We start from the raw sequence: 25,122 nt of genomic DNA, 5'->3' as shown, positions 1-25,122 counted from the left end.
CAGTAAAAGAAAGACAAGAAATAGATGCAAGCTGGCAGTTCCTTGAGTAATCAGACAACTTTCAAATTACGTAGATATTAGCATTTGATTATCTTGTTAACATTCAACATTTTTTTCTTGTATTTCCTTGTATTTCCTTGTATTTCCTTGTATTTCCTTGTATTTCCTTGTATTTCCTTGTATTTCTTTCTTTCTTTCTTTCTTTCTTTCTTTCTTTCTTTCTTTCTTTCTTTCTTTCTTTTTCTTTCTTTTTCTTTCTTTCTTTCTTTCTTTCTTTCTTTCTTTCTTTCTTTCTTTCTTTCTTTCTTTCTTTCTTTCTTTCTTTCTTTCCTAGAACTGTGATCAATTTCCATTCCTTGCTGTTTTTCTGAACTTAAATATTTAGAACTGCCACAGGTAACCTTAGCATATTACTTGACTAAATGCTCATGTGGTGTAAATCAGAAGGACTGTCTTACCATGAAACACAGATTTTTATTCCATCCAAGGGTCCTCAAAATAGAGCTGGACACACCTAATCTGGAAATGGTTTTCTGGCACCAGCCTCACCAATAAAACGACTATTTTTAGGTCCAGGGACTGACTATTTTTTGAAGTCCTCTGTTGCAGTGGAAAGCTGCACCTTATGGAGATGTCAACTACGATGAGTTATACTTATTCTCAATGCAGCATTTGGGATATTACTTGTTGTTTAAGCACTGGCGATCTTTTCTCTGCAGTTGATAAAGATACAGTAAAATAGTCATCAACCCAAAGATTTTGCACTCAGATGGTCAGATAATTCAAATGTCTTTGAAGACATAGAAAATGATGTAAGATTAGGAGCCCACTCCCCACCACCCCTACAATGACTGCTATTGGTATTTGCAATATCACTGAAAAATATAATTTGGCTACGACTATTCAAGTTTTCAAGGAAATTAATTTTGGTGACAGCAACATGCAAGGAAAGAGTAGTCAAGATACCCAAGATTTCCTCACAGGACTGGCAGATGTGACAGAGGATCTGCAGGAGACTTGTATCTTTCTGGAGTGGTAGCTGGAAGCCAGGAATAATTTCCCAGGATAATCCCTGGGAAATACTAGAGAGCTGTGGATTCTAATCTTCTCTTGATGTTGCAATTTATTATTAAATATGTGTTGGGCTCTACACATGTGGGAAATATAAAGGGTTTGAAGTGTCTGATTTTGCTTTCTTAGCTGAGAAGAAAATATTGCAACAGGTTCTTTCAGAAAGATGCTACTAGACTCTTCTCCTAATACACAGTCTGAGAATATATATATATATACATATATATATTTGATATGCCAAGTTTTGTCTCAAAGAACTTTAAATATGTTGCTGGTGACAAAGAGGAGTATCTAGAAAAACAAACAAGTGTTATTATGAGAATTAGTGTGGAATTTCCTTTCTAATTCTGGAGAATGTACCCAAAAGATTTTTCTCTGTTCCAGCTGATGACCTGAAATGTCGTCTTTTCAGGTACGATGGAACATAGGAATGAATGGGAGAGAATTGATTAGATATAAAATACCAGTCACAACTAGTCAGTGGATCCCAAAGCCTAATCCAACTGTGCAATGAAGCCTCACAAATTCAGTAGTCCTGTGGCTAGAAAGATTACTTGTATCCTAATTTTCTGGCACTGAGACTAACTAGCACTGAGTGACTTGTACCCATGTTACTACACTTTCATAGCATTTAAAGCATGATGGCTGCATTTGGACTGGTCAGTGAGATATGGCAGTCCATAATACAAACTACCACACACTAACAGCCTGAATCTGCCTGGGAATAGTCTGGGACAGTGTAAACTGCCTCAGAACAAAACAATGCCAAATTCAAATGATTTAACATCATAGGCAATTGAGTTTCAGTGCCCAGGCACTACTTAAATTACTAATCTAGATATAGCCAAGAGAATCATTGAATCAAATCACATGTAGGGGTGTGTTTTTTTTTTTCCTTTTTTTTTTTTTTTTTTTTAATCAAGTGTTTTTAATCCACATCACAGTGCTGGAAAAACTTCTCAATAGAATAGAAATCAAATTGGTGGTTATGTTTTGTGATTTTTGTGCACTGAAATCCAGCCTTCTTTTTGCTATAATAATGAAAAGTTGAAAAAAGAATACCAGTAAAACTGGCTGTATTTCAGCAAGTGCATATGCTTTACATATAAATCTGCAAAGCAAAGCTGTCATTTCTTAATGTAAAATCTCTTTATTTTTTCATTATGCACCACTAAGCACTCATTCATTGTTGAAGAAGTAAAAGATCTCCCTCAAGCTTAGGATGGGAAAGTATTCAAGATCTGAAACATCTTACAGGTGGTCCTGAAGACTCAGAAATTTCCTTTGCATCTATTAGAAATGAGGGATGCTCTGCATTGCTAGGTTATTGTTCAGCTGATATTAATGATTTATGCTGTTCCTGACATCACGTAAGCTACTAAACTATTTAAATTAAAAAAATGGAGCAGTGTCTTAATGCTTATATATATAATACTTATATATATATATAATGCTTATATGTATATATATATATATATAATGCATATATATATACACACATAGCATTGAATCCAGCTTGGAATTAGGTACTGCTGAAATCTGAATGAGGGAGAAAAAAAAAAATAATCATTTTTGTGAAGTCCAGAAAACTTTGAATTAGTGATTTTCTTTGGAAATAAAACCTGAGGTTAGCATTTAAATGCTAAGTATTATGTCCTTTCTGACACTTCCTATCTGTTCAGTTTTGCATCTGGTCTTAAGCAACTGATATAATCAGACATACCACTATATCTACCAAGTTCATTCAGGCAATGACTCTTGCTTCCTTCCAGTTTGTCTGACTCTGCCTGTTCTCATGCTTCCATTCAACTGTCTCCTTCCTCCCTGGTTAAGTGAAGATCACTGATATTTTAAATAAATTTTGACTCTCTATAATTACTACTTTATATTAAGCCCATTAACTGACTCATTGCCCAGACTAAATCCAGAGACAACCCCCCGCACCACCATGTGTCAGTTTATTTTCTCCATTCATCACGTTGAAGGAAGTAGACAGTCTTAATTCTCTGCTTTGCAAATACAGCATGGCAGAGAATATGTAGATGAAAGCTCACACCACCAGCTTAATGCCTTTCCTAGTTGTCTATTGCTCTATGTGCATAAGTTATCAGATGCAACGATGTGATGGGCATTTCAGCAGAACTTGTTTCCTCCATGTACAGCTCAGAGACCTTACATGTAATATTATCAAAGTGACGGCTGTCTTCCCAAGCTGGATGCCAGCTGAGGGTGGAAGAACAACAGGACTTTCATTTATGTCAAAAGAAATGAGGAGAATGTCTACTATATTGTAGGCGTTAAAACTGTGATTGTTAAAAAGATATGGAAGCCATGACTGTGCTTGTGCCACAAGGGCCCCAGGTCAGCATACCCACTGCAATACAAAGCCTGGGAAAACATACAGGAGGACTGTTTGGGGATGCTGATGAATGTTATAGCATGGCAATTCAGTCATAAGAACTAATGACTATCTCATTGACAGTGAAATTCTGGAATTTAAGGGCATTATTTCAAGTTTATTACAGAAGATTCAAACAATAAATTATCACCCCCAGTTTTCAGAATAAGCATCCCTCTTCCTGATGAATGAATAGCTCTTTGAGGTTTATGCACCTTTTCATGCTTATCATTATAGTAGGGGTCATAAAAAGCTATTGCAGTGGCAGCATGCTTTAGATGTTAAATATTTATAAAAAATGTATTGTACAATTCTGTGTGCACTCACCTTTTGGGAGGGGGAAATATCATTCTTATACACAGCCCAATTGCCTATGTAAACTATGGATCAGCTACTCTTCCAGCTCATGTGAGCTTTGTTTCCCTGATATGAAAGAAACAATTCTAATTTATAGCATCTGAGGATCTGGCCTGGTCCATTTGATTAATGGCATAATGAGTTTCTTATTGTTCAGAGGCTCTGTTTGTTTCTGGTTTTGCATCACAGTCTTTGGAACCCTCTATGTTTACCACTGGCCTCTCTTTTGTCTTCCCTTTAGTCTCTGGCCTTTTGATTCTGCTTCCTGTACTAATACAAGTCTTTATGTCATTGAAAATTAACAATACCAAAGTGGTGCCCTGCCAGAGCAGAGCAGATCAATGACCCAGGAGCAGCATGTTCCAGCTCAATGGTGCACAAGTCATTTTAACTTCCACTCTCCAGTACTCAGCCTCCAAAGGAGCAACCCTTTTGCCCGGTATATTAACTTCTGGAAACTCCTTGTTAATCACTGTGACTGCAGTTCCTGCTTTGAATTTTTTTGCTAAGATCTGAGTACAGCTTCTCTTCAGGCTAAAACATGTTTCTTTTGTCTTTCTTTCTATCTTGTCATGTGTTGTCAGCAAGATTAGCAGTGCTGCTATGGTATTCTGTTCAGCAGTGCTGTGATGCAGTGCTGACAATTATGTTTACTTTATGAAAACAGAATGAACTATTAGAAAATAAGAAGACTTATAGTGTAAACTGGTATTGCTCCACTAACAGGACAAATCTTATATTCAACAAAAACACATACATACAACGATCTCCAAGATATCAATAAAAATAGGATTATGAAAAAGAATACTATTATCATACTTTTTCTTTGCTGGTCTTCTTAGAAATAATATATTCTTCAAATATAATAATGCAAAGATGGCATATCTAATGAAAGTAATTACAATTCTGCGTACAGACCTACACTGGAGTTCAGCGATGTAGCTAAAATGAGAGTGAGCCCTGGACTTAGAGGGTACAGGATCTTCCCATTATTTTGGAATTATCAAATAGCAGTTTGGCACATAGGTTCAGGAAACACTTCATTTGGAATTGCTCCTTTCCTTGCAGCAGTCCCTGAAGTTAGCCTCCTTTCAACAGAAACTCACAGAGATGTCAAGTGTGACTGCAGAAGTAGTTTAACCGCCAAGGCAGAAACTTTTCAGCTTGGATATTTCAAATTCTATTTTTGCCTATAAAAGAGAATAGTATGAATTTAGTCCAGGGAGACATTTCAACCTTTTCCTAACAAAAAATTTCTTTTCATGATACTGGTGGGATTTATCATTGCAAGAAGTAACAACTGGGGCTCTAGAGAAAGGTATAATGTTGTTTCATGGAGGATTTGGATATTGTGAAATTTGATCTTGCTCCAAGTCAGAAGGAAACCAAGAGTATTTAAGTTTTCATGAAAGAAAAGGGAAACTCAATGCCAGGAAAGTCTGTTAAAGCTCTGGCATCCTCATTCTGAAGCAGGCTTGCAAGAAATAGAACAGCTTTCCACCACTTCTTTGCTGAGCTGGGGTATTCTTCTCAAGCACTAGCAAAATAACAAGATAAGAAAACTCCAAGGGGGAAAAGTTGTCTATAGGAATTTATTGACCACAGTGTGAACACAGCTTTTCACTGAAATCACAAGACACCAACTCTTTTCCTCGAGGGAAATTAGAGCTTTTCACACATTCTTCACTGGGGTGCTGAAAGAGGCAGGAGAAACAGAGGACTATCATGTTTATAAATAGCTGAATTAAAAAAAAAAAAAAGAAAAAACACCACACCAACAACAAGTAGTTTAGAGACATGTTATCTTTCTTCCACATTAATGGCCTCATTTCCAGAGAGGGATGCTTGGTCTGAACAGCCACTGGCATAGGCCTGTCCCATTGCATGGCATGAGGCTGCCATCATTGCCTCAGTCAGCACCCAGGTCATTGCCCCAACCTCCCTTTCCCAGAAAACCCATTCAAAATCATTGCTATTGTATAAAGTAATGGTATTGTTTTACCAGGACATGGATCTTTTAAAATAGATTTCTGTCAGGATTTCTCTGTATTCGGTAACGGCAAAGGGCAACCATGGAGGTGGCTGTAAGGCCGCCAGGGCGGTGCTGTGCGGTGCCTCCCTCCCAGACCAGCCCCATCCCACAGCCCCAGAGAGGCAAGCTGGGCCAGGCTGGGGACAGTGACTGGGGCCAGACACAGCCTGGCTGTCCCCAGGCTCTTCTGAAGGCTCCAGGCCCCTTAGTGAAGGGACAGGGTGGGGTTGGGGTTGGGGATTTGCTCGGCTGTGCTGGCCAGGGATCCAGCCTGAGGGTGAGGCCAGGGCTGGAGGCAGCCCCTGAGGAGACCTCTCCCTAGTCACCTCCCTGCCCTGCAGCCCCAGGTCTGCCTCCCCTGGGCAAGGGGCAGTCCAACTGGGTGGGCATGTGGAACCTGCACAAGGTCAAGGAGCTGGCATTGTTGTAGTGTTTCTTTATGCTTTGTGCTGCAGACCATCTCTAATAGGAGTGTTAAATCCCCATGTGAGGCCCAGAGACCCTACACAGGTTTTCAGCTGGGAGAGGAAAAGGTGTCTGGCAGAGGAAGAAAGCTGTGATATAACCTAGAGCATGACAGGATGGAGCGGGGATGATTCCCTCAGGAAGGCTGTTTTACTGGCCAAGTCAGACAGATTTTGCAGGGTCGACGTTTCACATTAGCTTTGCTAATGTGGCACACACCAGGCTCCCTGCAGCAGGCTGGGGCAGCAGCCCCATCACCAGCCTGGCAGCAGCGAGCCCCAGGCAGCAGGGATCGGGGTCTCCCTGGTGCTGGGCACTGCCTGCAGCCTCCTCTCACAGCCGGAGAGAAGGGGCGAGTTTGGGCTCCTGTGGGGAGAGGTTTAAAACACTCCTGAAAGGCCGCGTCCCTGCGCATGATGGTTCCTGTGGAGAAACCACAAAACCAACTGAGGACAAAGAAATCCATCATTAGCTTCAGACTGAGAATAAATAATACTAATAATATGTAAAGAGCATCAGCTGGATGTGGAAATGAACTGTCACTTCACAATGAAGGATGCTCTTGCATATATAAGCACATAATTCACAACAATATCCTTAAAAAGATAGCAAGAATTTAAATGCATGTGTATGCTTGGGTATTTAATGCACCATGCAGGCATCATATTTCTTTCATATTCTAAGCACAAATCATGGCATCTTCTTTAATGAGCTGAGTTCTATGGCAATGATGAATTTTTATGGCAAATAGCACTACTGTGCCATGCTTCTTCATTAAAGCCCTGATTCAGCAAAACATTTAAGCATATGCTTAACTTCAAGTATCTGAATAATCCCCAAACTTTCTGTGCTGTGCACATGCTTAATATTCGCTAGATCCTTAAGGAATTTGCTTGAATTGGGTCACACATATCAAACAAACCCTGTATCTACAGGATATCCTGCCTAAAATAACTGGTTAAAATGTTGGATGCTTCATTAGTTCTGCATTAGTGATTTTAATTTTCACTGCCTCTTTGATTTGTGAAGAGTGAATGTATAGCACACATGAACTCAAGACCTGAAAAAATGATGAAGGTAAAAAAAAAATGCACATTGTAGGTTCAGGACATCTATAATAAACTTGAGCTTCATCAGCATTTCTAAGTTTTTAAACCAAGAAATATTGATTCATGTTTATTATATTTTATGGCACTTTACAGCAATTTATAACACTTACATTAAGGAATAGATGGGCCGGGATAAAAGCCAATATGAGTATGAAAAAGATGAAGTGCTGTCAGGAATAGCAACTTTCAAGTATCAGGTACAACTCTTGTTTTTATACTTTATCTCCCCTATTTAATATATGATGGAAGGATTTAATGATTAATTTGAAAATACAAATTTTAGAAAACAACATGCCATAGAATGACCACCTGAAGATCATCTTAGCAATGATATTGTTTCAATATCAAGCCAAATATAAAATACTGTCAAGGCATCTATAACTAAAGAATAAAGCCATAATAACTGGTGTGCAGAACCACAGTTGAAAATGTTTGAGAAACAATGAGCTTAGGTTTCAAACATGAAATAGCTACTTTAATTTATTTATTTTTTCACCAGAGCTGATCATTTTAGTAATCAAGAGACATCAGTTAGAAAACTAGATTTGTGCACAAAATCCCTTGTTGCTATGTTATCATAGATATTTATATGAGAGGGTATCTCCCAGTATGAGCCGAAATCTGTTCCTGCAAATTTTCATAGGCCAGGTAAAACAAAGAAGTAATTAGAAATATGTGGAGTCTTCACCAGGTGTTTCCTTCACTCTACGATTTTCTAGTCCAGCTGCTTAGGATCAGCAATCAGACCCATTCATTTATGAACTAAATGATGGAGATTTCTTCTTCTGCCATCTCAGCTGGCAGATGTGGCCCAGGTTCTGAGCAGTTCTGGAAGTGCTGCAGGATCCTATAAAACTGAAATAAAGGTTGAAGCTGCTTTTTAAATCTGCCTATGGGACAACAAATCACAGAAATTAAAATGGATAGATAACACTTTAAAAGGGGACATAGTACATCACTGTCTTGTGTACATTGTGTACTTGTACTTCATGTACATTGTACGCTTATTTATTTCCCATTCCTAAACAGAAAGTTTATACTCTGCTAGAGAGGCACTGTTGATAATCCAAGGTAATTACAGAACAAAAAAACTTACTTGATGCTATATTTTGAAATAGTTGATTGATTACTGAAGATATTAGGAAAAAGCTGGTGAAAGACTAGAAGTCCCCATCTCTAGTATGTGTTGTCTGTTCCATATTTCCCAAGATTGTTAAATTAATTCCCTGACATTCTTCGGTTTTCTCTGTCTAGGGACCCTGAAATTTTCCTTTGAGCTTTGCCCAACTATTTGTCCTTTGTTTGTGCCCACCCCTCTTGCAGCATTGTGGTCTCTCTTCATCCTTGAATCCTTTCTTGATGCTCATAGAGGACACAGTATAAACAGCAGGATAAAGAAATTGTGTACATTTGGCTCATGTGTTCCATTAGTTTTGTGGCATATATTCTGGGAGCATGCTTTATTCTCAGTGTCATCTGACAAAAAACAAGCATACTTTGAATCAATGCATTAGACTGGTACAGTGACAGAGTCAGATGAGCGCTGCAAATGTAAAATCGAAGGCATAGGATCTGGTAAAAGAGAAGACATCTGGGTTCTCTTCTGGTGCAATCTGAACAGTGTCCTTTGTGTTGCTGCAGTGCCCAGGGCTCTATTTCCTCCTCTTTTGTTGTCTTTCTAGTCACCCCTGCAGTAAGTTTAGCTAGGGAGGGTATTTCACGTATTTTTCTTAGTTGTGGTGATGGCTAGGACCTAATATTTAGCATGGTGTGTGAAATAAACATCTTTCACACAGTCTATAACAGCACAAACTGTATCTTAAGCAGAGACATCTCACCAATTTTACACTATCAATCATCAGCATATAAATACCAGGATAAAAATTCTAGCTTATATACTTGAACGTATTGCCAAAAGCTGTCTTTAAAATGGTTATTGAAATACGAGTTTGGGCCCTAGTCCTACAGCCTGATCATGGTACCCAAGAGTCTTATCTGTTCACAATTGTATTCTTTTTTCTCAGTCACAGCAGTTGAGTAGTCCACCTACACAGAGCAGAATGTGAGACTGGGGCTCAAATTTATGCACCATCTGCCCTTGGTCATGCATTCCAACTCTTATAAAAATCAATCACTTCATCTCTCTGAAGAGCTCCCACATGAAAAGTGCCCCCATATAAGTTTGGAACTTATAATGAAATATTATCTTTCTTAAATAATCTGATTTTACTGTGTTTTTTGTTGTCATTTGTGTTTTTGTTTTTTTTTAATTATTATTTTTATTGTACGAATATTCAGCGTTATGTTATTTTGGGTGGAAGATGGAAACTGAGCCTGAGGCATGACAAAATATCCAGAAACACACCACTTGCTGTACCCCATTGCTTTAATATTGTGCTGTTTAATAAGAAAATGACCCCAAGTGCTTGGATGACAACTCCAAAATGGACCATAAATATTCTGTACATAGGGAAAAGCTGAAAGCTAAAGTACGCTGCATAATATTGCTGTGGTGCAAAAGGGAATACGAATACATTCAATTTACCTAAGTATCTAGTAGTGACAGCCACTAACATTTATTTAGAAGAAATACCAAGTGGAAGTGGATTAAACATCTGTTTGTTAATAAATGAATTAAAAGAAATATGGATTACTCTGCAAATGGACGTTAGAGAAGCACAGATCTGGGTTTGATGTATAAGACACATAAAGAACCCAATTCTGGGCACTGCTAAGTGATCCTTGCAAAATGCTGAGCCCCTGCTAATTTCAGTAGGAGTCGAGCAAACTCAGCACCTGGCAAGGATGGGTCTATCTATATTTAAATACAGAATGAACCCTCATCCAAGTAGATTCACTTATGATAAACTGATGCAGCTTAGAAATTACATGTTTGGTTTAATTGGGGTAATTGCAAACAGAGAGACGCTCAAATAAGCACTGGTAATTGGTACAACAATGATTGTATCCTCCTTCTGATCTCAGGTCCTCCTTGAGGATTCTGTCCTAGCCTGCATTAATTAAGAGAAAGCATGTGACATTTCTTGCAGCCTTTGACATGAAGATGACCTTTCCCTAGGTTACTCATGAACACCTGCTGACATCAAAGATGTTTTTTACTGTATTTATTCCTTTTTTCACCAGACATTCATAAACATTACTGAATAATATTCCTGACCAGTTATTAAAATGCTCAAAAAAATGTTATGCTGTTATGACAGATGACCAAATAGTGCACAGGGAATAATTTATTTGACAAACAGGAGCTTTATTTTCTGTGATCCAAGCACTTTTTAAAGTTTTTAGATATTTGTGTTCCTCACTTGAAATGATGTGTTCAGTTGCTACAAGTAAGTGTTGGTTGTTAGCTTGTTCTTAGGACATCTGTGATGGGTATGTGGCATTTAAACCTGTTGGACAGAAGGCCCCTCTTTTTGCTTCCTGCGTGGGTATATGTAACTCTTGAATCTAGCTCATTGTGTAAAAGAAGATTCATTTTATTGTTCTTCCATACTTTCTAAATTTTTTGCAAAAACATTAAAAATAATGACTTCGAGTTTTGGTAAGCTCTTAGGGAACTTCTCTCCTAGAAGACTGATGGAAATTAAATACAAAAAGAGTACAGATGTAGTCAAGACAGATGGAACATTTATCTTTTTTCCCAAATACCTTTGTAACAATTTTTGATGTGTTTGCCTTTGTTTATTCAGTCACATTCTCAACATTTTATGCCTCCAAGAGTTTGAAACAGCATGGTGTTTGGTGTCTTTCCAACAAAATTACTAGTGCAATTTCCATTATTTCACAAACAAACAAAAACAATACAAAGCAACAACAACAACAAAAAACAGCAGCTAAGCAAGACCAAATATATATGCAGCTGCATACTTAAGTACTCCCTTGGAGTATCTGTATAGCCAGCAAATACAAGGCACTAGCATCTGCTGTGGGAACATTAGGGCTTAGTGTGGACAAATTGGAACGGGCTGCGTGAGGCCGAAGTTCACGTTACTTGTGCTGGCGCCTCTGTGAGACACCTTGACTCCAGGTTATCTCTGAAAGGTACACATGCTGTCCAGCACATGCTCCCAGTATGCCAGAGATTAAAAAACAAAGTGTGGTGAGCGATGTAGTATGTAGCTACACTGAACTGTATTCCTTTGGCAAATACATGTCTTCTGATTTTGTGTAGAAAATGTCTTGCATGGGTAATGGACGGCATCACAGAGAAAAACAACACTAAATTCCTGATAATAAAACAGAAATAAAAGCGGTCAGTTAAGACACTGCAAACTGTGATTGACTTTGCTTCTAATCCTGTACACGCTGGCCCCTGCAAAAATCAGCTTTCCACAAACTATAGTTTGTTGTCCTGATGAAACTCATCCCTACCACGACTTGCAGTGCATTTGCAGTGCAATTACCTCTCCCTGCTGTTCTTATTTGTGCTAGCTGAGTGTGTCAAGTCAGTTCTAAGTAAACCAGAGAGGAATGCTGGTGGGGATGGGGCAAACTCCAGTTCCCAGGGGTCTTTTGCATATCCTTTGAGCTCTGTCTTGGAGCGATCCTCAGTGGCACAGAGCCTCATGGTAAGAGGCCTTTACACCTTGCCACAGTGGGGATGTATATGTACATTACACAAATATGCAAGTGTAGGAACGTCCCCCTGTCAAAGGACAGAGGTCCCAGCTGCAACAGGAGGTAGCCCTGGGTCACCGGCTGGACTCTTGCCTTCACAAGCAGCAATGCTGAGGAAGGCACATGAGGAGGAGCCTGCGTGGCCCCAATTAAAACAACAGTGTCCAAAACTTATAAAGAAAATATCTCCTGTGACCATTCCTACACGTGCTTGGGTTTTGTTTTGTGCTGGTAGTTTTTCTAAAGTGATTTCCCTATCATGTTCTCTGATGTTGCGTTTTACCTTGCTGGTTCTGTAAATATTTTCTGGCATGTCAGATAGCTGTTTGGGTGAGTCGCTAACAAAGTGCATATGCCACAGGGAACTTGCACTGGGTTGCTGTTCCAGTGAATGCACCAGCAGGAAAAATTTGTGTGGGTGGTATCTACATCGCCCTTTTACCTCTGTTTTCTCCTCTGTGGGCTCCACTCCCGACCCGTGGCATTCCAGCTGTGGGCATCGTTCTTCCTCATTGCACACCTACTTGCTTGAATGCAGACGCTTACTTTAGTGTCAGCTGTATGTCCTCTCATTTGCTCCCCATTCAGCTTGCCTTTAATGATTCCAGTACATGCAGACTTCTGCGTCAGTGCCTCATCCCCAACAACTCCACCTTCTCTGTTTTCTTCTTTCTCTTACTAAGACATAGTTGTTCACTCGTGTTAGGAAAGAACTCCTCTATTTCCATCACTACGTGGTATAGAGCCTGCTCAACAAACCCTTTCTAAATTTGGACGTAGACAGTGGTATCTCCCTCTTTGCTGGAAATGAACTAACAAAAACAAGTGCTCAAAGGCACATGTTTGTCGGTATGTATTGTCATGCAAGATGTATTGTAACAAAGAATTATTGATGAGCCTGCTATAGCAACCTGATTTCCTATTTTACCATTATCTTAATTCTTAGGAATTTTAAAAAGCATTGGCTTGGCCATTTTAAAATTACACAAGTACAAAAAAGTATATGCTGAGTGGTTTAAAAGAGTTCTTTTTAAATCATATATAAATTAAAAGCTGCTTAATTTAAAAATGTATTTTTGGCTAAGGTACTTAATGTTGAAAAGTGGTTACTCAGCATGCAAAGTACCTTAGGTACTTTTCATAAGAAGTTTTATGACAACACAAATTTTTAAAAATGGTTATTTACACAATAGATACTGATGGATAGCCATTATAGTTTATCAGATCAATAATCAATGTTCTTAAAAGTCACTTAATTCAAATACATAATCCATATTATAAATAAAAGGATCAGGTAATGTATATTTACATCAGAAAGCGTAATAACTCCTTTAAAACTGTTGTGGTCCTCTTCCTGAAGTCTTCTGTACTTCTATGAAAGACTTTTCCATTATTTAAAATTCCTTGAAACAGAAGAAATTAATGCCACCAAAATTCACTAATGCAGTGACAAGTCATCTCTGATGATAAGCACTTTCAAGAAGTTTTTGAATGAGGGTAGGGGGTGGGAGTGGGATGGGGGTGGCACAGATTTATCTTTAAGAATATGACAGATTGAAAGATGCAGCTTTATATCCTTGTTGGTTTCCTCCAACTCCACTGTACTGGAGTGCTGGATCACAGTTGCTGGGTTTTCAGTTGTATGGTTTCATGGACTGTGCTTTGCTCATCAGCTGTATTTTAATTAATGACAAGAATGCCTATTGCCCAGCTAGGTATTCTTTGAAGTTTTAAATTAAAATACCTTAGATATTTGATTTAATAACAGTTTAGTGCCTTAAAATTACAGACTTCATGTTTATATACTACAAGCTCTGTCATGCTACAATTGAAGGAAATTGAATATGCCTATTAGCATGAATGGAGTAGAATCTTACTTCAAGAGAGATTCTTTTCCCACTAAGGGCTTGATCCTAAAATCTGTAGTCATGAGAGCAATCCCATTTGATTTTAGTGGGTTTGAGTAAGTGACTAATGATACTTGTGGGGACACTGCAGGGTCAGGTCTTGTTTTGTTTGCTGTTTAAATGTCAGCACATGTCAACAGTTATCCCAGCAGCAGTAGGGATCTGTACTTCTCTTTCCTTACAGTAAGGATACCATATATTACACGTGATGATAGTTAACAAATGTTGACTTCTGCTCTATACTTTGAAATGTTTATTAAGGTCTAAGACTATGGGCACCTAACTGTTCATTTAGATGTGCAGCTGTAACAGCTGTGCCATTCTGGTCTGTCCTAGCATCACACTGTTGAATTTTCAAATGTATAAATCAAAGATGGAAAAACAGAAAGAAAAAAAAAAAAAACATGATTTTTTTTTTCCCAGTAGCAACTGTAATTGCCACTGTGGACTGTCTACAGCAAGGATGTTAAGGCATATACTGAGAAGCAGAATCTTCTACAGCCTCAGGGTGTCTTATGTTCAACTTAGGCTGAAGCCGGCCATGCAGGAAGAGAAAGATTTGCCTTCTCTCAGCCCTTGCCCTATGTCCCTGCAGTTCACATGGCCCTAGGAATGCTTTGGCCACAAAATGAGGTTGATCAGCTGGTCTGACTGCAAACTGATTAGGGAGAGACATGCGTGCAAATGGCAGACAAAGATAAGAGTGGGAAATGCTTTTGTAGCAGAGATGCCCTTTTGGGGGACAGCTGGGAAAATGGAAACAGACTGTAAAATTGGGTAGGGCGGAAAAGAAAAACAAGGGACCAGACACCATTTGATCTGTAGGGGAAGCCACGTGTAAGGAAGTTAAGCAACTTTAACTTGCTGTTGATTCAGATTCAGGGATTACTTCAGATGGGTTAGGAAATTTAATCAATAATGTGCACAAGTGCCATATTTTTATGTGTTTGTATATTTCTTGAGTCAATTAAGGTAAACTGATGTAAGACACAATTGGATTTTAGAACCCTTCAAAGGTCATATTTCTGTTTGTTTCTGTTGCCACATGTCCCAGAAAAATGAACTATAATCCTGGTTTATCGTGGGTAAATATAGTTGTGGAACCTCAAAATATATAAATCCTATAGTCCAGTTCATCTGCAAATGTTATAGGTTCAAGAATCACAGCAGCGAAGAGAGGGTGCAAGAGAGTGATGTGTAAAGAGAGGGTGAAAGGGAGTGAAGCAGGCTCAGACTAGACAGCATGTGAATCCCTTGCCCTGAGAGTGCAGGTGGACATACCCCATGGTTGAAATCTCTGCGTGGGAGTGACTGGGTCTTTAACAATCTTTAACTGACAAAAAACAAGAGGCAGGGGGGCGAAGAACAAATCACTGGTTTTAGGAAAGCTGTCTCCAAGTAGAGTTCAACACTGCCTGGATCCCACACTCTATACAGAGCAACAGTTTCCCCCATAGTCATTTATATAATTATAACCTTGCTTCTCCTTTCACTTTCAGAGTGGGAGGTTTTGCAATTCTTGCTAATTTCAGACAGATCTCCCACTGTTTCATGAGGAACATTTTACATAACACAAGTATTTCTGTGTGGCTAATGTTTTTAAAGCTGTCTTTGAATTTTTCATGGATGATAGGATATTTTCTTTCTTTCAGTAGTTGAAATTAAACCAAAGATTTTGTATTGCTCTCTGCTTAAAAATGTGGCTGTTTCAGGAAGCAGATGTGACATTGCCTAGGCCTAATGGGAGCTTTACAGGTGAATTTGTTTAAATTGACATTGGCTGGGTGGTCAGTGCTTGAACCAGTGAATTATTAAGCAGACCTCAATTCCAACAAAGATACTGGGACCTGGGAGACATTGAAAGTGCATGTAGTGGTATGCAGTGGTTTAGTATAGAGGTATCCAGGCTAGTTCAGATACCAGAGAAGTACCAAGTAGTGAATTAGTGAATTAGCAGAATCTCCTGTTATTTCTGGGGTAGCACTCAGCTAAAATACATGAGGTGTACACACTAACTCACATATCTCTTCATACTGTGACATATACTCAGGTTCAAGTAGGGCATGCTCAGCAAAATCAGGTTATATGCGTGTTTTCACTGTAAAAAAAAGCTGCACTGATGATAGTTGTCCAGTTTTACCTCTTCACTGCATCCAGAGTGTGGTTTCTTGTCTAGTTCTTTTCTTCTCCAGCGAAGTTTTAATCCTTTTGTTTGTCTTCCCTGCTTTGGCTGCACTTTATCAGTGTTTGAACAGAGATGACATCCAGGAAATCCTTCTCTCATGCTGCCAGTTTGCCAGGTGCTGAAACTAGCTTTCTTGTATGATATCAATAAAACCTGTAATTGTAGAAAAGGTAGTGAATATGACATTTTTCTACTGGGTGAACAAAAAAAGATATGAAGAGGTAGGCAGAAAACGGTGAAGTGCACTATGAATCACTGCAGGGGTGCAAAAAAAATCCTTAATGACAGAGTTCTCACCGACAAATTCTATTTGTTTTTGCCTCTAGAGTTGTCTGCACTAATGACAAGCAACTCTGCTTGGAACTTATTTGCATAAAATGCTGTACAGTGCACACTGTGTATAAGGGGATGAGAGAAAGAAAGCAAGGCCACCCAGAGACTATATCCCCATGGCAACCCCTTTTAATGAATTACTAAGAACCAAGAGAATATTGAACAAAAAGTCCCTTCCAGTACAGCTAGTGGAGCACCAGTGTGGACATTGTCACATAGTACTGTACTGTGGCCAGCAGGGAAGAAAGATTTGAAGGCAGACATGTGGATGGGATTAGTTTGGTTAAATTTACATATCTACCTCTGAGCTAATCAACTTTGACTCCAAAACTCTTTGAGTCTTCATTTGGTCAGATGAATTTCCCATTAAAAAAAAAAAAAAAAAACTGTAATGGAAGTGTTCAGTTATTGGCTTAGGTGTAAACATTTACATTAGAGAGACTGAAAATAAATTGAGTTAAGTACCATCTTAATCTCCATTCTACATTCTCCACTATATTGGAAAATATCTGTCAAAAAATTTAGAGTCAAAAAAGGTGTTTTGAACAAAAGCAGGCACAAAAAAGTGTCACATCATATCAGTGGGAATAACTTTTCTCCATCTGTTACACTAAGTCTGATCCTCCTTCCCCTCAGTCTGTTAAAAACCTAAGTGAGAGCAATTCCAGCACTGTAAAACAATGCATGCAAAGGTCCAGAAAAAGAGAAAGTCTATTTCTTTTTGATTAATTGACCTGCCAGTGAATCACAGCCAGATGTGAATTGAGATGCATGCGTTTAATAGCTTAATCATTTTATTAATTAGTTTTACTTTAGATAAGAAATCTAATTCAACGTCCGTGTTACTTCAAACTCAGAAGTAACTGGTTGCAAGAGTTTCTTCTGACACTTGGCAAGCCAGATTCACCAAGATACTTGCACAAGTAGCTCTGCTGAGGCAAGTGGTACTGCTGAAAATATAAGAAGCAGAACTGGGCTTGGTATGTAGTTATTTAATGACAGTCAGCTGCTTAATGGATTGATTATCTATGTCTAAACTGTGGGACGTAGAGCTGGCATCTTGCCTTGTCTCTACTTCACATCAGGATGAAATCCAGCGTGCGCTTTTCTGCTTCGGTCCAAATGGCACTCTGCTGTCTGCTGGATGAAAGAGTGGAAGGCAGAAGCTGTGATGATGCTTTCTGACATGTCCATGTTGTAAATGACCAGGGCATGTGTACAGAAGGATGCATCATCTTGCAGTTTTCATGGAGCTACAGGAATCAAGACTTTTGTGTTCACTGTCTATTCATAGTCATGTGGTAATAATTAAGTTGTTTCTGTTTTATACCTGCATATGTAAAAGTGGTTAGATTTCAATTTTTTTTCTATTTATATATTATTTTTCTATTTTTATTTTTCTATTTTTTTTTCCTATTTTATAGGTTTGTATCTGCAGCACATACATACACAAACAAATCCCCTCACCAACAGCATCAGAGAAAAGAGGCAAGCATTGCATGAGTCATGTCCCATAGACTTGCTTTATTTGGTCTGTGGAAAGTCTTGGAGAGGAAGAGGGGAGAAATTAAAGAAAAGTTTGTGCTGCTTGTGGGTTGCATGGTTAAAGGAAGCATCTTAGTATTCAGGACTCTTGGGCTGCCAGTTTTCCTAAACACTAAGGTAGTAACAAAAGGTTTTTGACTTTCTTTTAAGAGTAACATAAGCCTGTAAACTGCAGGACAAGAATGGATCCATGATCAGTAGGATTTTTCAATTGTACCAAATCTCCATCAATATAAATTAAAAACCCATAAGCATAATTCACAGATTCCCCAACCCAGAGTTCATCCAGCATCTGCAAATGGAGTTCTGCTTCTTCTTCGGTCCATCCAGTGCTCCATCTCCTTAAGGCAGAGCTTCTCCATTAAGCACCTAAGTTGAGACAGGGGAAAAATGAACCTGATATTAACCCCTCATGTTCAGGGGATTGAGTGGTTTGTGCCTGTACAACCAGCCTAGAAGCTATCGTGCTGAAATACTGTTTATGAACTCCAAAGGAACTTACTTCAGCCGGATAATGGTTAATTTACAGCCAGAGCTTGGAAGGGCAGAAAAAGATAGCAGCACAATTCAGTCCAACTCATGATGGGGAAAAATAAATATCTCACAAAAAGAGATATCTGAAATTCAGATCACATTGAGATGCAAAGAAAGCTGTGAAAAGCAGTAGGAGGGTGATTGTATTCCAATTAGATTTCTTCTGCTCATATAAAACAGTCTTGGACTGAAAGTTAATCATATGATTTATGGATCTTGGGAGGAATGAAACCCTATGAGCTCCTGAACAATGAGAAGCAAATGAGGCAGAGGGCAAGAAATACAGAATATTTCTGAGACTGTGCTTGTGGGGGGAAAATAAAAGACGATGAAGTCTAAACATGCTCTTGGTTTTAAAGGTTACCTTTGTGCTATCCTTTTACTCATGCTCTTGCCAAACAAGCAAGTTAGCTTTCTTGATCACAGTAGTCAAAATGATTTCATGTGTTGCAGTCTTTTGGGCACTTGGTAAAAATATTTCTATAAGGTTTCTAAGAAACCTTCTAGAGTAATGTTGCTGTGGTAGGTTAGTTCATTTGTATGATTGGTCATAAACAACCTGACATCTGATCTGGGCTTGGCTCACAAATAAAAGTAGGTCTGTTCCTTAGCTGAATCCTTTTAAAAGCATTCCACGTGCAAGCTGTACAAAACTTGCTGTCAGCCAAAGTGGAATAGCAGGATTTCAGTAACAGCCCTGCTCAGCATCAGGGTTTGATGTCAGGCTGGGGCAGGAGGAGGACTGCCTGGCACCAGCTAGGGCCCAGAGTTAAAACTCTTATTAATAAGAGTTACAAACTCTTATTTTCCTTTCAATTATTTCATCAGTAGCTAGTCCTCAAAAGTGTAATGCCAGAGGCACTTGTGAAATGACCAGCAAAGCAAATGTAATATGTCACAGATGCCCCTTTATATGTGCCATTCTTGGGTTTCAGCCTTCTGCTCAGACCTCCTGTTGGAATCAGTGCAACATAGTTGAGTTCAAGTAAAACAAAGATGGTATTGGCAGACAGAAGATACCCATTTTGAGACAGGTTCTCAGAAATGTTCAGTTATGTTTCCTTTAGATGAAGACACACACTTACAACTGGTATGTAAGTCATATCCATTGTTAGGACACTTATACAGAAATATCTAGAGGTAGCACTTTCTACAAAAGACTTTCCTTCATCAGAATACTAACTCTTCTATTTTTACCCAAAACAGGCTGTATTTTATATCTCTAATCTAAACCCCATTGCAATTGTGTAGTTGTCAGCCTGAACTTTCAATGGGCTGTTCAGTTGGCTTACAATTCAGGATGAATGTCTGGCCTGAAGCCCCCCGTACCCAGGTCAAAACTTCAAGTTTGCAAGTCTATGTCTGGACATCAGGTACCTTTTACACCTTTAGTGGACATATTTCTACATGAAGTTCTTTGCAAACTCAGGTAGCGAAGCATACCTGCTTTCTCTTTAACAAAAGGGCAAAAAGACTTTGCCACTAGTTTCTGCATTTGTCTGCACAGAGTGCTGAGAAAGGTTAAAGTCTTGATCCTCATTTTCCATTCATTTTCTGGCCTGCATACCAAATATATAAAACCTTTTCTAAAGAGCTGTTGACAATCTTCCATCTTAACCTTCAGACCCAGTGCAGCTTCCCACCTTTCAGTGGGAAAGGGTCTGCTATCTCTTTCCCAGCCAGAAACGCATGCTGACATGTGTTAACATTTTCTGCTGCTGCTCTGCTCCCATGCAACAGGAAGCAGAGCTTAGTTCCTAACTGATTATTTCTATATTCTTGATAGGGACTATTTATAGTCAGAAATTGTCTTTAGCAGCCATCTGTTCCTTATTCTGCTCCATACATGCCCTCATCCCCGACCTGAAGTAACCATCCTTTCTTCAAGGAAAGGAGGTTTAAATATTCATGCTGGCTAAGTCTTGAATAAATTCTTAATTGTTATCACAATCTCCCACACAGAAGTGGTTTGTTTCTCCTTTAGACTTTCATCATTTGAAATATTTACTACAGTCAATGAGGGCATGTCTCACCTCACAGGAGATAATATCTGCTTCTTGAAAAAAAAAATAATAATGTGTTCAGGCTTGCATGTCTGAAGAACACTGAAACTTCCACAATTTGAAATGCAAAGTGACTTACTCCAGAAAACGCTGTTAGCACACTACAAGAAATGCTTGAATCTGTGACTGTTTCCATTGTGGTCACAATGGGGGAAATTTGGAAATCCTGGTTGTGGGAAAGCTGCGGTCACTCCCATTTTGAATTCCTCAGGTTACTTAGTCATCCATTCATTCAGAAGATTGAGAACTGAGGAGTCGAATCATTAGCTCATGCACTGGCAGCTGGTATCTGAGGTGCCCTAAGGTAGGTATCCAGCCTGGGACTCAACTGCTGCTCCAGAAGAGCACAAGTCTTCTGTCATATTTGCCAGTCTTATGAAGATGCCTCCAGTGCCCAAACCAAACTGAACCCTCTTCTCACAAATGCACCAACCACCTCACCTCCCACTCCTCACTTGGAGCAACAAACACAAAATGCTAAAACATTGGTGCAGTTTGTGAGCTTCCTTCTTCAAAAGAAATTGTACACCCCAGCACCTAGTCACAGCAATCTGCTGAACAAGCACCTAGTGTAGACCAATAAATGAAAGAAAACTGAGAGGTCAGTGCAGGTCATTATTTTCACATACCTTTGAATAATGAGGGCATCACATGTCAGCCAGAGGAGAACAAAATGTCACATTCTCTAGCTAAAGGTCATCATTGGTCATAGGTCATGGAAGGGAGGCCAGGAAATAACCTATGAGGTTAGGATGAGTGCACAAAGAAAGGGCAACAAATGTCAATGAAAGCATGCAGCTGTTGTGAGATGAAACAACTGAGGCACCCTTTTGTGCTGACACAGGCTTAAAAAATATCTTTACTGACAATTTTTTTCAGCTGGCACTTTTATAGGACATTGATATTAATGTACCCAACCCTGAATTAGCTTTTTCTAAAAGCAACAATTTGAAGTTAAGTGCAGCATTTTCCAAAGAATCATAAGCATGACATTTTTATTTCAAGTGATTGATGTTACAGGGGACTTCTAGCACCAAATTCAAGTTTCATTCTCAATCATTGCATCTGTGCTGCGTGATAGCAATCAGAAACAAATGGAGGTGGCGTTCTGCATTGCACTAGGGTCTTCTGGAAATCCTTTTCACCTGTACTGACAGTCAGATGTGTCATTTTATGTTTAATACATAGTATTGCATTGATCTGATTGTTTGTTTTAATTCATGGATTTCAGAAGTGTTGATTTCAGGGTTGCCCCTGCAGTGATGACAAGCACTTGCAGGGCAGTCATACAGTAAAATGATAATGAACAGTTTAGGAATACGTGGAAATATATCCAAACTGACACCTACGATTTCTGATGAGTGAGCTGCGTACTTGGCTCATCTGTCTTTTGCTTTCTCCCCTGAACAGATACCATTTTCTCTTGTCATTGTGGTGTAACCCTGACAGTCTTCATGAAATAACATGGTGATGCCTGGAATGCATGTTAGATGAAGGACTGCTACATCTCCTGCACATATCTTACTGGACAGCACATGCAAAGAGATGTCAACAAAACAACAACAAAGAAGGTTTCCTCTGACACCCCTATTGCAGCTGGACAACTTTGCAGTATGAGTGCTATCAAAAATGGCTTAACTCATCACAAAATGCCGATTTAAAATATCACTTGTGAATGGTATGTTTATGTTACATTACAGAAAACAAAAAGAGTGTGATCTAGAGAGAGAAGGATGGTAAACTGGAGTAAATAATTGTTTCCTCTCATTTTAAACTCTTCCAGTTGGTTATCATATGACATAGGACTGAGATAAGCAACCTCTCTGTGCTTCAGTTCTGCTTCCTGAACAAAGAGCATTGACATCTTGAGCATTGACATCTTGTATGGTCTGTTTAGAAACTCTCAAGTGAAACAAGCTTACAAAAATATTCCTGTTGATGATCTGGAAATGGAAGGCTTTTTTTTTTTTTTTTTTTTTTTTTCAGAGGTGATACCTGAATAATCAGTTTCTCTTTACATTTAAGAAATCGGTTAAAAATAAAATAAAAGGCACCCAAGCCCAAGAGTTCATTTTAAGAACTGCTTTTTTTTTCTTTTTTCCTTTTTTTTTCTAGTCGTTGGCTGTGTATTTCTAATCTGAAATCCATCCCCACCCTCACCCCCCACCTTTTTTTTTTTTTTTTCCTGATCACTTAAAAAAATGGTGCTTTTTTTCTTGTTTTTCTTATAAGGTATGCTTTACTTTTGTAAAGATGCAAACACTTGCTCAGATCTGCACACCGCTAATAGTCTTAGTGAAGTCATGGATCTAAATTCATGCTCACTCTCCAATATTCTGAGGTCAATGTTTTTGTTTCTGTTGGTAACAGGGCAGGATTTTAACGGTACATTTCAGAAGTAGAGCGCATAAGAACTAAACATCTATGCAAATGGTTGTAACTTGGGTAAAGGCTGCATAATCATTTCATCAGATGGTATTCTGACTGTACTTATTTACAAGCTGTATTTACTTATATTCTCTGTCTACTCTTCCTTATTTTGGGTGTGTAGTCGGCCACCTAAGAAACATACCATTCTTTCAGCTGTATGAATTATAACCAGAGAAAACACTTCTCAGGCAGGTTTGAATGAAGTGTGTTTGCAAGAGTATTTGAGTTTAGACTACCCTTTCTCCAACATTCCTTTAAATAAAAGCTACTCTGATTAATGTTAGTGGAAAAGTGGCTGAAACATGTTTGAGTGTGGCTGAATTGGAATTTCAGAGTTTGCAAACACTCCACAAAGCATTTACCCATTACAACTTCCGTCTATCAATAATTCAACTCTCAGTAAGCTCATAGGTTTTAGGGATTTTTATTCTGACAAAGCAATACTGTTTTTTATTTTATTTTATACTGTTTGTTTTGTTTGTTTTGTTGTTTTGTTTTGTTTTTATTCTGTGCAAAGCAATATCCAAAGAAGTACCTTTCCCATTGCAGTTCTGTGTATTTCCTTCTCTGCTAAAACAGGTCAGTTAAGTTATGATTAAAGTGAACTGCCTTTAGGATTTCTGCAGCTAATAGCCTATGCATCAGTGAGATGTTTACATGTTTTTATTTCTTAAGATAAAAAAATGTTCATTTTGGTTAGACATCATGCTTTAGAAAAATACTCTCCAAATCCCAGACAGTTTTTAGTTCCTTCAGTTCCTTCCTTATTTATTATATTTTTTTCAGAGAACAGTCTTTGCCAAGCCTAATTCTGATTCAGCAGAAACAATAAATAAATAAGATTGTCTTTAAGTTGCAGAAAACAGCAATCATTATGCTGCTGTGACCCATCAAACAACCAAAGGGCACTGACCAATTCAGTCCCATTTCATTGTCTTTTCTGGTATGATGGTGACTCTGGGCTACACCCAAGAAAGGTGAGTCAGAACTCTACAATAAATATTGTAGCTCTAACACTGAAGAGGCTTTGTCCTTACAAGTACATTATATAATACTAAATATATATACACAAGTGCTGAGTTAAAAAGAAGTCAGTGACTTTAACATGTCATATCTGTATGGAGATCATTGAACTTTCTTTGAAAAGTCATTTCTTCCTATGCCATCTGCTTTTCTCATGATTTTTACCCCCCCTTAACCCATATGAAATGGATGTGTATTCAATCTTGAGCTAAGCATGCTTGCAATGATTGAGAAATGTCTAAGGTCAGAGCTTACAAAAAATTCATAAGGGAAGCAGCAGGCATAAAAGGGAGGGTTTTTTAAAAGAGAATTCATGAGCCTCTGTATGAATTGAGCATGACATATTCATGTTAGTGACTTCATTTATTTAATGTGGTTCCAAATAATTGATACCAGTACAGTGATAAAAGTACAGAGACTTCACTGCCAGAATTGTGATAATGAAGAGCCTCCCTGCCGATTTCATTCATGGGGCTGTTAGTCTGCTGGGAAAGACCTCTGATGAAATCTGGGCTGCAGCAAATGCCATGAAATAATCAAAGGCACAAAGCCCTTTACCTGAGGGGAGCTTGGTCAGGGAGTGATTCAGGGAGACAGAGGGAAAAATACATTAGCTGACAAACCAGGCATGGCTTTAAAAAATATGTGATCCAAATTGTGAGGATTCAGTTCGATATAGAAATCTATCTGCTGCATCCAAAAATCCATGCACAGACCCCAATTATGTGGCTCCAACAGCTAGTCAACTGCTATATCAACAGTGCTCTTACCTTACTGAACGTAGTTCAAACTTACCTGATTCTCACCTACCAGCCATTTGTTCTCCCTGCCTTAGATTGTGAGCCCTCAGAAACAGCAGTTGCTTTTTTATTATATGCTGAGCACAATGAGCTCCCTGTTTGGGCTATAGAAAATAATCATGTAGGCTCAAGACAGCCATACAAGTGCTGAAACTGTTGATGTCAAGAGTCCTAGAGAGGAATTGAATATTAATATGAATCTAAAATCCTTTCCAGGCAAAAATCCCATTTG

The 25,122-nt window shown here is 38.7% G+C and overlaps 1 long non-coding RNA gene across 1 annotated transcript in view; it reads right to left on the bottom strand.

The window, feature by feature from the left end:
• Positions 1–21,252, bottom strand: part of LOC308201040 — a 29,083-nt gene extending 7,831 nt beyond the window's left edge. Inside the window, exons 1-4 of the long non-coding RNA XR_013956010.1 lie at positions 18,315–21,252; positions 16,118–16,315; positions 4,933–5,016; positions 459–713 (exon numbers count right to left, since the gene is read on the bottom strand). This is a non-coding gene — a long non-coding RNA (uncharacterized lncRNA). The remainder of the gene's footprint in view (positions 1–458; positions 714–4,932; positions 5,017–16,117; positions 16,316–18,314) is intronic.
• Positions 21,253–25,122: the final 3,870 nt, after the last annotated feature.

The sequence above is a fragment of the Anser brachyrhynchus genome (assembly GCF_964034855.1).
Source record: "Anser brachyrhynchus genome assembly, chromosome: 1".
In the NCBI taxonomy this organism is placed as follows: Eukaryota; Metazoa; Chordata; class Aves; order Anseriformes; family Anatidae; genus Anser; species Anser brachyrhynchus.
Note: the sequence above shows the minus strand (reverse complement) of the source record. Positions and strands in the feature narration are given on the sequence as shown.